Raw genomic sequence first — 14,462 nt, forward strand, 5'->3', positions numbered from 1 at the left:
AACAACTCGGGCGAGTGAGGTGATCGAATCCCTCTCGTATAACTACGCCTCACCTTGAAAAACAAGTCCTTACACAAGATAAAGACGCTCTAACTGCTGCTCCACTGCGACTTTAAGTATTAGTAGTTCGGCTCTTATTTAAGGAACAACCTTGAGATTGGCCCAATTTCCATTTTCCCTGTTATGAATAAAATCAATAAGCACATAATCATATTCCATGTGAAAGCCTGTGTTAATCAGACCACGTTAAATTTCCATCTCTCCATCCATCCATTATGTATACCTGCTTATCATAAGCAGAGTCACAGGCGGCTGGAGCGCATCCAGCTCACACCGGGCGAGAGGCGGAGCACACTCTGGACAAAGTCCAGCCAATCACAGCCCGGATGAATCCGGCACATTCAATTAAAAGTAGTTTTAATCAAATGTGTTTGGGTGATTTAGAGAGCATACATTTTCATAAGTATACATTGTGCATATCAAATAACACCAGAAGGAATTGCAGCACTGGCTATGGAGTTTTCCTGCTTTTTGCCCAATGCATGCTGGGATAGGCTTAAAATATTAAGTGGACAGCGGAGCAAGAAGATTAAATAATGATCCCCACACTGGTGATACTGCTACACAGCTAGCGCTTCTCTATCGTGACACCGATAATCAGATTTTAGCTACAGCATGCTGTCAGTACGTGAAGAAGGAAAGCATTGCTTTAATTAATGTTCAGAAAGCACACGGATGCCTCAACAATCCTTTTGATTCTTTGACTTTCGATAGCGGACTTGACAATCATTACGAGCCTGAATTTCCATCAACAACAACATTTACTGTCAATCTTATGAGAAAAGTACCAATAATTAGTGATGTAAAGAGAAAGATTAAGTGACAACAGCTTTCCCCCAGACATTAAAAAGCCTTTTATTGAGAATTCAAACAGGTGTCATACTGGTTTCTGAGAGGCAAAACAAATGACAGGCTACTGAGCCGTAAATAGCACAGCAGACGATGGGAGATTGGCCATATGTCCACTGTGTGTGTGTGAGCGCCAGCTACACTGGCTTGGTTTGAGATAGGATTCTTTTGGGAATGTCCCAGTAAAAGCTCCTCTGGGACAGAGAGGGATTCAACTACAACATCCATTTACTCAGTTTTGGTCGGCTGAAATGCTTAAACAGCGCACGGTCTCCTCTGAGGTTTGGATGCATTCGAGTGACGATCTAGCTGACAGTTTATCTGAGCGATTGTCAGCTCAGCAATTAGCTGACAATCGCATATCCAAACGCTGTTGGAGCTGGCGAACCGTTTTTTGATAGGACGGTGAGTTGAGAGTTGATCCAAAAATGCGATATTGGTTTGAAAATTTATATTTGTGTACCTCATTAGCCCTCCTAATGTCCCCTCTTCATTCACTACCAAGCAGGGTGCTAGGCAAGGATAGGCCGTGTTCTCCGAGGAGCACACAGCTCCATCTGGGCCAAAGTAATTGGTCCGCTATTCATATTCAGCAGTGTAATAGCCTCTAGCTATTCATACAGTCACACGTGAACTAGTTACACTGATAACAATCAAAAGATGGGGTGACCCGAGTGTCAGTTTTTCAGTAGGGCTTACCGAACCAACACGGTGAAAAGAAAAACCTATCCAGGTTTGATCCTTTTCTGATTGAATCTGTCAACATTATCCAAAAGACTTCCAGTCTGCAGAATTTAGCAGATTTATAGTTTTCTGCGATGCAGAAACACTGATGGATCGTGCTAGTTCTTGAACTATGAAAGTGAATCTTGCATTATGATGAACTGCCATTAATAGAACCAGCTGCTGCACTTTGAATAAAGAGATCTGCCCTCCTTTCCCCTAAAGAACGGCCTGCAGCAGTCCTGCACCCTGAAATGTATGCAGTGAATCAACAACTACGGTGGCAGCTTACGGTGAATTATCATCATGTTGAATAAATAATTACGTCGAAGAACCAGAGAGTTGTGAGGGCGACGATAATAACATGCACAATAACATGCTCATTGTATCTGCGCACAAACATTTCCTCAGCTGCCATCGGTACACAACAAGAATAAACTGGATCTATGTCACCATTAGCACCATTCCTCACCACCATCAGCCCAGTGGGACTGGGGGAAACCCCCCCCCCCCCCTCCCCCCCGCTGTAAAGGTAAGCTGTTACTGATGTTTTGTCTGTATAAAAACACCTATAATTACCTGTGTGGTGGAAGAAAGCCCCCTTCATCATCTGATCATTCCTCAACAAGATAAATATGGTGGTCAAGGCATTTAGAGACAAATGCTATCCTCTTGGTGGCGAGGATTTGGAGTGGTGTATTTATCATGGTTTGAAGTGGTGTCTGAGTCTCACCAAAGTACTGATTATTCAGAGTGAAGAGGAGCTGCCAGCCCATTACCTCCCAGAAAATAACAATGTGAACCCCCGCCTCCCTGGCCTTTCCCGATGTAGTCTGTCAGAGCTTGTCAGCCGCGGCACCGCTCATTCAATCTCAACAAGCGCCGTGCTCCAGGATTCATTCCCCATCCTGCACTATCTCTCCCTCCTTTTAGCTCCACTCTCCCCACTCTGCCTCGCATTACCTCCCAATGTCTTGCAGGTTTGCCCCCCGTCCCCCTTTCAGCCCCACCCCATCCGCTCACTTCCTCCCGTTCTGCAAGCCTCTGCTGCTCCACCCCTCCACCCTATACTTGGTCCTGATGAGCCATTGTGAGATTCAAGCAGATGGATGGGGAACAAAGGGGTGAGAGTGGGGGCCCCCTCTGCCTGTCCCCCCTTGTATCACTGCCAACCAGGCTCCGGGTAATCTTCTCAAGCTTTCACGGCAGAGCAATGAATAACCTCAGCCTCCTCTCTGAGACCCGGGCTACAGCGCAGACACCCCCTTCTTATCTTACCCTCTGCAGACTCGCCAGGGCCGGCTGCTCCCCGGATAGCATCTCTCACCCTCGCTTTCTACTCACTGTCTCTGCCCTCCACACCCAATCAGGGTTTTTTTTGTTTTGTTTCTAGGGGCGTGTTACAAGGCCCGGAGATTAATTGGGGCTGTGGCTGGATGACATCTGGTCCCGGCTTCATAAAAGTCTGGGTCCTTGAGGTCTGCCGGGTTTATAATGAAGTGTATATAAGTTAATTTTCTCATCAACAGAGCGTTAATCAGAGCTTCTTCAGTGGCCATTTCAACACCCATCCGGTGATGATTCAGACAACAGTTCTGGTGAATTTGATTACCGGAACTTGCTGACTGTACTTAGAAATTGTACAAAAAATATTGAAATCTTTTAACGAACGCATTTCTTCTTTAACTTATACATGTCTGGAGATATTCAATATGTTTCCTGTTGTCAACAAATGTCATGAAAACCCCAAAACCAATAATGACTTGATTCTATTAACAAGTATAGATCTTATTTCTCTGTGCCATAGAGCTCCATTGTCGTCCAAAAACATACAGCGAGCCACATGCATGGAGCGAGAATACTACAAACTATACTATAAATTTACAAATGTTATAACAATATGTGCGTAATTTGGGGTAGTCATGAATGCATGCTTCAAACTACACACAAATACCTGTCAAATTAGATACGTTTAATGCACACATCACAATCTGAATAAATATTAATATTTTAGGTACGGATGTTTAACTGCAGCTACACAGATCTGATCATGTTCGCCTTCGGAAAGCTTCCTGTGTTAGACTGTGTAGCTTCCTGTACAAAGAAAATATTTGTGACATTCTTTTGCATTTATTGACAGATTGTTAAATGTGTGTTCACGGATCTCCCGATCAGCACGGGTCAGGTTACATTTGAGTTTTGAGAATATTTTTATGGTCTCCAGCTCCACACAAAACTGTGAAACTGGGACATCTGGGTTTTCGGTGAAATATATAATTTCAAAGTGGGAAAGATGTTTTATTTCTAAATAGACAGAATAGCTCGTCCACCCTCATTACACATACATATACTAACTATATAATCTATACAATAGCCTATATATGAAAATATATGGTTTAGATAAGCTACTGCTAGATGGTGGAGTTATACTGCTGCTGGGAAAATGTCCAGTCCAGACTGGTTAAACCGGGAGGGACTAAACTGAACTAAAGTGTAACGGCGAGTGTTAGCCTAGCTATGATGCTAACCAGCGCTACAAACCCCACTGACCTCCTGCCCTCCCTGGTTCTCTGGCGGAGGAGCACAGTGGGGCTAACTGGAGACGGCCTCGGGGCTGTGGGATAGAGCCAGGTGGCTGAGAGTCAAGCCAGGGCCCACAGAGCATGTTGGAGGACCAGAGGGGGGGGGGTCTGTGAGGTCATGGCCCACAGACGACTGCCCGCTATCGACTGCCTTCCATGCACCCCTGGATGTGGAGCCTCCAACATGCATGGTGACGAGGTATTCTTTCCTACTTTGAACACGATTTCACCAAAAACCCAGAGGTCACAGATTCCCAGCAGCACTTAAACTCATAAAGGCATCTGTGGACCTGTGTGGAGCTGGAGATCATGAAATAATCTCAAAGCTCCACACACAAATGTAACCGGATCAGTGTTTATTAGGCGATCAATCTATAAATGTCACAAACATTGTGATGCGTACATTTGTATAGTTTTACTCAGAATTCTAATTGCTTGGTGCTTGTGTGTAGAATTGAACATGAATTTGTTAGTACCCCAAATTACGCACAAATCTTGTAACATTTGTAAATCGTATTTTTACTTTGTAGATCATGTAATACACAATTGTGACCATTTCTAGACTGATTTAAAGACGTGTCCCCAATAAATACAATATTTACTGCTGTGTTTGTACAAATACAGTATCTAGCCTTTTTCGGAAACCATTTAGTCCTTTTTTTGCCTTTTTTTAAGAGATGAGTCACATTTGTATGACCCCACCCCTTTTTCATTTGGATAATTACAACTTTATAAAAGAAAACTAATGACTAACATCATTGGTTTCAGTCTTTTTCATGGTATTTGCTGACAAGAGGAAACATGTAGAATACTGACACCTTTATCCTTTAAAATGCTTACAGAGTTACAGATTATACTTCTATAATAATAATAATAATCGGCTCCTTAACTATATCACAGCACTTAAGAGAATTTCCGAGTTAATTATTAGACCAGAGCAGAGCAGCTCCACAGTCACTAATAAGAGCTTTACGCGTGAGCCTCTCCACCTCCAACAACCCTCCTCCTCTGCTTTACAGGAACAGCCCAACCACTCCACCGCTTCCTTGCGTGGCCCTGTTAAAATATTGAGCATGTACTTAAATGCTATTTGGCCAAGTGTCATTTAGGCTGAAGGGCTCTCCATCCACAAAAGATGTCTTGAAGTGACTGGATCTGAGCTGCTAGTGAACCGCAGAGGAATACACAGGTGTTGAATTATTTACTCCCAATGAAATATTTATACTTTTGTCCCATAAACTACTAACTACAAGTATGAAGTAAGACTGCAGCTACACAGACAGAGAGCAGGAGCCATGTTAGTGAATCATACTAACTGTGTTACGTGTGTTTGACTAACACAATATACATGTACAGTAAAGTTGCTATTTGGGATAATCATCTCTACAGCGCTTTTAAAACAGTTAAAATGATAAAAAAAAAGAATATGTAAAAGAACAATAAGGATTACTAAAATAAATAAATACAAAATAAAAATAAACAAAATTCACAATATATATACACACATATACATGTGTATATATATACATATATATATAAATATATATGATCTAGATCTGCCTGAGGTCTGTATTTGAGCCAACACACAACATTTCCTCCTCCTTTATTCTAAACAGATTTATTTGACCATAAACATAAAACATAAAACCTGTAAACCCACAGTGTGTCTTCAAGCTGAGCCTATTGTGCACAGAGGTGATCATCTGAAAGCAAATTGTAAAAGACTATGTCTGTAAGCTCTCCATTTTGCTCCATAAACTATGATGGCATTCTCTGATTAAATTATAGCTCTATTGACTTTTGGGAACCACTTGCCTAAATCTACAAGATTAGCCTCGATGATTAATGACGGGCACCTAATCCTTTGTTCAAATTGGACTGTTCAAGAAGATTTGTAGCGGGGGAAGACAAGACATTCACTTTCTCCTCTTTCAACACCTGCCACCTGCTGTCTTACTACAGGGTTACTGTGTTGAACAACAGCCTGCACAATCTAAATGTTTGTATCCTCTCTCATTTAAAAAGAATACCACATAGCGAAGGTGCATCACTTTAATGCAGACAAGATGTTGACAGCGCACTGAGTCTGTCAGGGTTCCTTTATGTGATAAGCTCCTGGAGCTGAACGTGTAGAGCCTTCAGTGTTGAACTACAGCCAGAAAAACAAGATTGATTGTCAGGAAAATTTACGAATGGAATAAGAGAGTGAGTCAATCCAACTTCCAGAAGTCTCCTAAGGTCCAAAACCCGACCCCGGACCTGAATCAGACCGGGTCCAGATGCTCGATAAAAGCGCGTTGGGCAGGGTCTTGTTTTACTTCCACATATCTCTGAAATCAGTAGCATATGTAACACTTCTATGCTTTTAATGGAATGTAATTCACACATATTGAGTTGGTCAATAAAATGATTGTTACAGAGTGTTTTCATTTTGGTGCAGGAGGTTAAAGAGGACTTTAAAAACTCTTTGAAGTGTGTTAAACTATTAGTTTCAATAAGTCAACACTTGTTCTTAGGACGCTCATGTTAACTGCAGCTGCTTGTTGATTGCATAACGCTGCCGGTGTTGACGCACTCGCCTTTTTCTGCATCTGGCAAGACGCTAGAGTGGCTATTCATATACATGCAAGCAAGCATTTTATTTGTTATTTCTTTGTAACGTGAGAGCCTCACTTCTTAAGTTTACCTCGTGACTTTAGCAACTCACGATATAATAGTTGTTGCCATGATAACTTTCCAAAGCTGATTTTGAACTAACAAAAAACAAGACGTGATACACTCCTTTTAAAGTTTTTACATTGGCCACCTGTTTATTATAGAATTCCTTTTTACTCATAACCTTTAAAGCGCTTCAGAACTCTGCCTGAGACGATATCTGAATAAACGGTATGTCTGTGAGCCTCTACACCTGCATACAGTCAGAGGAGGTCAGAGAGAAACCTGTCGGCTGTTATCACGTTAAGGTTTGAGACCAACTGTCAGGTTACCTCGACTCTGGAGCAAAATCAGTTTCACTTTTAAAACGTTTCTGAAAACATATTTCTATCAAAACCTATTTCATTTGGTTAATTTGCTTACATGTGTGTTTTTACTTTTCCCACGTAAGTAAAATAATATTGTGATTTTATTGTTTTTTCCTTTTAAAGCATTTTGTAATCTATTAGGGGTAATACAAATAAACTATACTATTCATTATTTCTTAGCATTTATAGAAAATACGCGGTTACGTGCTCTACTGTGAGACAAAACAATATTGAAATTCAATGGTAAAAATGTTACGTTAACAAATCTGCTAAAACTGCTTTACTTTTATCAAAATGTCACGAAATAGTCCAACATAGGCTTTTCACAAACATGCTATTTTGGTTACCGCCTGTATTACCTGTCAGTGCAGCGTATATTCATGTGTCACATAAAGAGAGCTACCATCAGAGGTGTATCTATGAAAGACAATGAAGAACACAGAGCTGTAGCCTTATTTAGACAAAAAGGGTTTGCTGGGATATCAGACATCATCGCGTGACACTTTAGTCACAGACTGAGCAGTTGTTTATACATAATTCCTTTGTAGTTTCAGCGGTTGATCATATTCTCCTCCGCCTGTGTTCAGAAGCTGACCTGTTGTGCAGAGACGTGCATATTTACTCTATTCATAGGCTGCACACAGCACACATGCTACAGGCACATATTCATTACTAAGTAGCCTGTGGCGACTGTCATGTGCAGACAATGGTGGAAGACAAAAACAGTGCATCTACCGCACAGGGAATCTTCCACACTTGTAGCCACGCTATGGAGATAGCGCCCCCAAAACAGCGTGCTTTTTAATCATATTCACATAATCTTGTGAGAGTCGTATGTGGAATCACAGATAAGCCTCTTTATGTTGCTCAGATATTACTGCAAATGAGCATGTCTGAGAAGTGTAACACCTTGCACAGACTCTTGCATTTTAATTTCGGTGGCATCTGTGACCAGTCCGTCATGTCCCTAACCCCCTCGGGGGACCCCCAACCTATCTGCTGCAGACCCCCAAAAACCCAGGAGGAGGGGAGGCTGGGGAGAGGGGTGGGGGGGCAGGGACACATTTGATTGATGATAGTGTGAATTAAACAGAAAGAGATGGAGAGAATCCTTTTATCAGGCCAGAAACACGAGTGGATTAAAATGTAGTTGTACAACCCCTCTGTATAATGCAGCAGCCCGGCCGCGTATCACGCAGCACCAGAAGCCAAGATGAGAGCCGCTTGTTATTATTGCCCCCTCCCCTCAGCCCATCACATGAAACTTTGTAGAAGCAGAGGGAAAACAGGGCTGAAACTAGTATTAGTCCACAGCCAGAACATTATTCTGAAACTATTTTTGACGATCTGTAAATCTTTTTGGTCATTTTTCAAGGCCAAATACCAAACATTCACTGCAGGTTCCAGCCTCTCAAACGTGCGGATTTGCAGCTTTCATCATTTATTATACTAAATTAACTGAATATCTTTGGGTTCTGGACTGTTGATCAGACAAAACCTGACATGTGAAGACATCACCTTGATGTCTGAGAAATTAAAATGGGCATATTTCACCATTTTCTGACAAGTTGGTGGTTTAAAATCAGATCTAGATCATTTTCTGCTCCTTTATTTGGACAACTCTTAAACCAGGAGACTCTTTGTTTGATATTTTGGCAAAGAACATACAAAAATCTATTATTTATTTATTATCTATTAGGCTAGCTACTAGACTACCTCAGTACAGGTTGGTAACAATAAAACTAAGATAAATATGATTTTCTTTGTGTCTGCATCATGAGCTTCATGTCATGTGACCCTGCAGGTAGAAGCCCTTGCTTGTCCTTAAACAGCATAATTGAGTCCAGCCCTTCATGACCACGTCTGAGGCTTTAATGGACCTGCAGCGTGTCTCCGTCTGGCTGGTGGCCCCTGTGCCCGGCTCCACTGCTGCTCTGCTGATGTTTTGTGCCTCTGCATAATTTATTGCCCTCTTTGCGGGCCTCTTCTTCCACATCCCCTTCTTGCGGTGCAGGTGAGAGTTCAGCTGTTTGGTTTAACACATCACCGAGAAGGGCCTCAGACCTGGCTCCGCAGCCGGGGACCCACATGTGACAAATGCAATTAGAAGGAAATATGCAATTACCGCGGTCCCCACTCTCTCATGTGGCCAGACAAGGACAATTTGTCAATGAGGCCCCAGCGGTATCTCCCGAGCCTGGATAGGGACCTGCAGGTACCATTGTCCCTGCCTCCTTCTCGGGAGCTGGCCTGTGGTGTTGGATGGCCCGAAGCCCCTGGGAGGCCTGGCAGAGGAAGATGTATGGCCAGAGAAAAAAATACAGGGTTCAATAATCAAAAACAAACCTCTCGTCTTTGACTAGTTCTGTTACGGGCCCCCCTTTCTCCTGTAGACCACAGAGAGTCTGCACTGATAACTGCTGACTGCAGCAAACGGTACACAGGAATAGTGTATCAACGGATACATACACATGTTTTGGGAGGGTTTGTTTCAAATCTTATTTCAACTTCTTTAATTAAAAACAGTGTACCATATGGCCAGCTCTAATGTGTTTGTGACTTGGTGACAGATTTTGATAGAAAGCTGGCACATAAGCTAGTGCTTTTTAGAGGAATAAAATTAAAAAAAGGAAATATTGAACACAAAATATTAAACCATCCTAATCTAAACATAGAGTGAAACATATGTATCGTTGGCTCCTCTCTCATTACTGTTTTTCAAACCGTGTGTCTTTTGTGGAAGAGTGTGTACTCCCAAAGTAAAGTTTTGTATATAGATTATTTTAAGAAAAAGATGACTGTTAATGACTGACATACAGTTTTGTATGCATGATTAATGTGTTGTATATAAGGTGTCATCAACAGCACTACAGAAGAAGGCGAGATAGCCTCAAACATTTGGTGAATAAAGCATGGTGTGCTGGAGAACAGTTGTATGATGTTTTCATGTTGATGGACTTTCATTGAAGCTCACACTAGTCTACACATCCCTGTGTCGGGGCTGTCAAAGTAAAAAAAACGTGTGACTTCATTGAAATGAAATCACTTCATCCTTAATTCTTATCCTTATTTCATCGGTTTTAATGCTGGTGTTACTGAGCATTACTTTTCTATTTTAATTTTTTTTGAATAACCAAGCCTGACTAATTAAACGCCGTTCCCTTCCTGTCATCAGGTTTTGTCATGCTCGAGAGCACCTTAAGGTCCCCCGGATCTCACCGCACGGCGACTTGATTAATCACTTCGCTTTTGTGTCTCTTTCAACAAATTGTTGTCTCACACAGATAATAGTGAAAAGAGCAGCCTCACGTCTCCGCGAGACACTCGTCTGAAGTGGCCGACATGTGAAGTGTACGACCTGCTGCACGCCTTTGTTCCCTCTTTCAATGGACGTGATAGATAGAAGTGGAGCAACGGAGGCGAAGACCATGACAATTTGAGCACTGACCTGGTTTCCACTGTAGTCATCATAAAACACAGAGCCAGCGTCCTGGGGACATGTAATAACATCGGGCCTTCGGTGTAATTCACTATCTCAGTGTGTGGCAATACAGCAAAACCCATTACATTTGCCTTGTAATTTGCTGTCGCCCCTGCGAAGGGATTCAGGTGACTGCGACCACCGTTAATGGAGTTCCAGTGATAAGGACAGGTCTGTTTATTAGCCGCATGCGGTCAAGCGTGGCGGGAACAGCTGAGCGCAGGCAGGTGCCGGGGCCCCGCGAGGGCTCGGGCACCGCTGGCAGGCCCCCGCGCTCATTTCACGCACGTTATCGTCACACTCTCCGGGTTGAAGAAAAAAAAAAAAAGGAGGTCGCTGGGTGCACAACAATATAACTGCTGAGTGATGAGGTTTCCTCAGAGTCACACCAGAGCGTACCACTGCTGGCAATTTGGTTTGTTTGTGGAAATCAATGAGTCATCTGCGGTTTAGTCGAGCTGGAGGAGGAGGAGCTCTGTGAATGAAACACCAGGGTTTATTTGTTTGTTTTTTTTGGAAGCCACCTAGTTTGAAAAAGAGCCACCGGAATATCCAGAATTTGAGACTCTTCCGCGATGCCAAACTGTGGTAAACGATAAGTGAACATTTCATTAGGACACATAAATAAAAAGATCACATGCTGCAAAGAAAGGTTATCTCTTCCAACATGCGCCGCTCGCAGACATTTACAGAGCCTTGAGGAGAAAATGAACTTCAAATTAAAATGTCTATTTGATGCATTATCCTAATAGGGACGGATGGGAAAAGAGAACTCTATGGTGCTCTCATCCTTCAGCCTGAGGGGACAGACTTGGGGAGTTGTCATTACCAACTTAGCCCACCAAGATGAGCCTGTTGGGAGGTGGATTCACAGAGATTGTCTGCTGTTTTGACAGGTGTCTGTGCTGGTTAATTTATCAGGCAATTACAGAATAAATGGAGCTATCATTACTCAGGAAACATGATTGATCCCGTTCAAAATTACAGTGTTTCACTTGGAGTATTGAGAAGATGCTCCGAAACACAAAATAAGGCAACCTACCGGAACTTCTGAAGCATGTAAACGATAAGTGCCTGATGATTTTACCTTGTAGAACATGTTTTGTTCATTTCTGAATCTCTGCATCTTGTAACAGTTCATGTGACGCTATCTATTCTGGCTTTGAAAAAAATGATTTAAACAATAAATTGATTGTCAAAATAGTTGCATGCTCATTTCTATGCCCACTAATCAATGAATCGACTAATCATTTGAGCTCTAGAGCTCAGGAAACGGAGCGATTCAACAGTGTGCGCATCCCAGCCGTTATCCGTGGGCCAGACAGCAGACGGGCGGGCAGCCTTTATGCCGCCGATATAGAGTGTGACCCGGGAGCCAGGAGCTTTCTGTAAGTGTGCCAACGTGGACGTGCTTCCAGCAATAGTCATGCCTCTGCCAGCTGCATCATCTGTGCCTGCACAAAAGCATGCCCTTTGAAAAGCGCTCAGCACACACAAAAGCAGTGATGCGTGGCGCACATGCATCAGTGTGCAAATGTGCATGCTCACATCGCTCCCTATTCCACTGTAGATGCCCGATAAAAAAAAGCGGATTGCTGAAGTAAAATAGTGAGTGAGATGTATTTCACAATGAATTCGGTTTCTCTTGAGTGGCAGTTACCGCTCTGTGTTTTCTCCGTGCCAATTCTTTTCTTCATCTCGACGTAAATCTTGCACAAATACTCTGGAGAGAATGGAAAATACTGAGACTGGTTTGAAAAGATTTGACGTGAAATCTAAAATACGCGGTGGCAGATTGAAGCAGAAGCAACAGAGCTCATCTGTCCTCCTGCAAAAAGACGCACTGTGAGTCATACCAAGTGCACACATTACTGTGGAGACACTCAATTATGATTCAAATCTCCATAACGGGGCAATAAAGCCATTTGTCATGTGACCATCTGCACTGCATCTCCTCTGATTCTGCCTGAATGTAGTTAGCCCCTGCACACTGGCAAAGTGCAAGGAGTGGAACGTGTGGATTTAATAGCGTCAGGCTCAAACTGTAATCACCACAGGATCAGTGCTGTGCCGATAGATTCATTTCATTTTCTGTGAATTTGGTAGCCTCCTGAAAATCTCCGGGAGCTCCGGAAACAAAGACATGCCCGGCGGCCGTCTTTGTTTTACTTTTTCTCCCCTCAGATTTCAAACAACGTGCGAAAGGGAGAGAGCAACACCAGTTTAGTCCCAGCACCTTAATTATCGCCTGCTTTCGTCTCCCAGGGATGTTCATGGACAAGGGCCTCATAACAGGTGACAGAAAGCCTGCCAGCCGCCCCCAGTTCCCCGCCCCCACCCCCAGAATGGTGACTATTATAAACCAAAAACGTATGCTCTCAATATATATGCAAATGACGCTTGGTCCCAAGGTGAAGTTCGCGGAGCAGCAACGCCGCTTGCCTCTGTTTTGCTCATTTGCAAAAATGTTGAGAGTAACAAAGACCACAGGAAATTGAAAAATTGTTACTAAGTATTAGAAAAAGCAATCATTTTCCCCAGGCAGCCTAATCCGGTGGAAATTGATCTCACCTCTCTCCCTGACATGCACCGGCAGGAAAAACACATAAGAGTGAAATGCCCATCTCGACGTTGCCTGCTGGAAAATTTGTTGGGCTGCAGATTTCTTTTGTTTCTTTAATACAATCACACGGGCCTGTGGTGTCAGGGACGGGTCTCTTTGTTGGGCCCCCTTGGCTGCAAACAGGTGTAGTGAATCCTCAAAAAGAGAATTAGTAACCGCTATGTAATTGTTTCCCAGACCTGCTGCTGCTGCTGCTCACAACACTGAGTAATCGTTCTGCTGTACTGCTCCATCCGCGCCGCATGCATGCAAATCTGCCCGTTTGTTGTGTGATTTTAAACGGGCTGATAGCATCTCGCTAATGCATTTGCTCTTCCTTTTGCGTGGAAGTACAAATTGGAAATGACAGTCTATTACCCACCGCTCTGACCTTCGTGATGGAACATAATGTGAAAAGACTTACAATACCTTTATTTGAGAGAGGGAGGGCGAGGACACAGCGGTGATTAATTAACCCGATTAATTTAAACTAAGATTATCTGAACAATTATTTCTCGATAAATCAGAGCAAGGTGCGATGATGACTGTTATAGTAAAGGTTTAATTACAGAGTTGGAGAAGGAAAGTGTATTACTGGGAGCACACTGAACGGTGTCGGGGAAACGTCTTTGGCGGTGAATGAAACGATTATAGCTTCTTTTTGAAATAGAAAATAACATTCGGGAGACAATAAAACAACAAAGAAAGAAACATATTCCTAGTTAACGGAAAAGTTTGACATTTTGTGGGAAAACAGCGACTCTCCGTCCAAAGATTCAAAAACAATCTGTTAGGAGGCACCAGTAAGTCCAACAAATGAAACAACAACATGCGTTGTTGGTCATTACGCTCCAGATTGACACACATTGATGCATTTATGTTTGGTTAACTTGGTTAAAGCAAATGATAATTGATGAAGTCCATTAAAATTAATATTTGAATCTACAGCTCCCATTGACTTTACAGAGCTTTACTGCAAATTTTAAAACAAAGTTAGCAATTTCTTGGCAAACATAATAAAGAATTTATCATCTAAAGTGCCCTTATACTGTATTTCCCTCAGGAATGCATATTGGACTAACATTCATCAGGTGGACACACACACACACACACACACACACACACACACACACACACACACA

This window comes from Anarrhichthys ocellatus, unplaced genomic scaffold (genome assembly GCF_004355925.1).
Source record: "Anarrhichthys ocellatus isolate YVR2014 unplaced genomic scaffold, GSC_Weel_1.0 scaffold5, whole genome shotgun sequence".
In the NCBI taxonomy this organism is placed as follows: Eukaryota; Metazoa; Chordata; class Actinopteri; order Perciformes; family Anarhichadidae; genus Anarrhichthys; species Anarrhichthys ocellatus.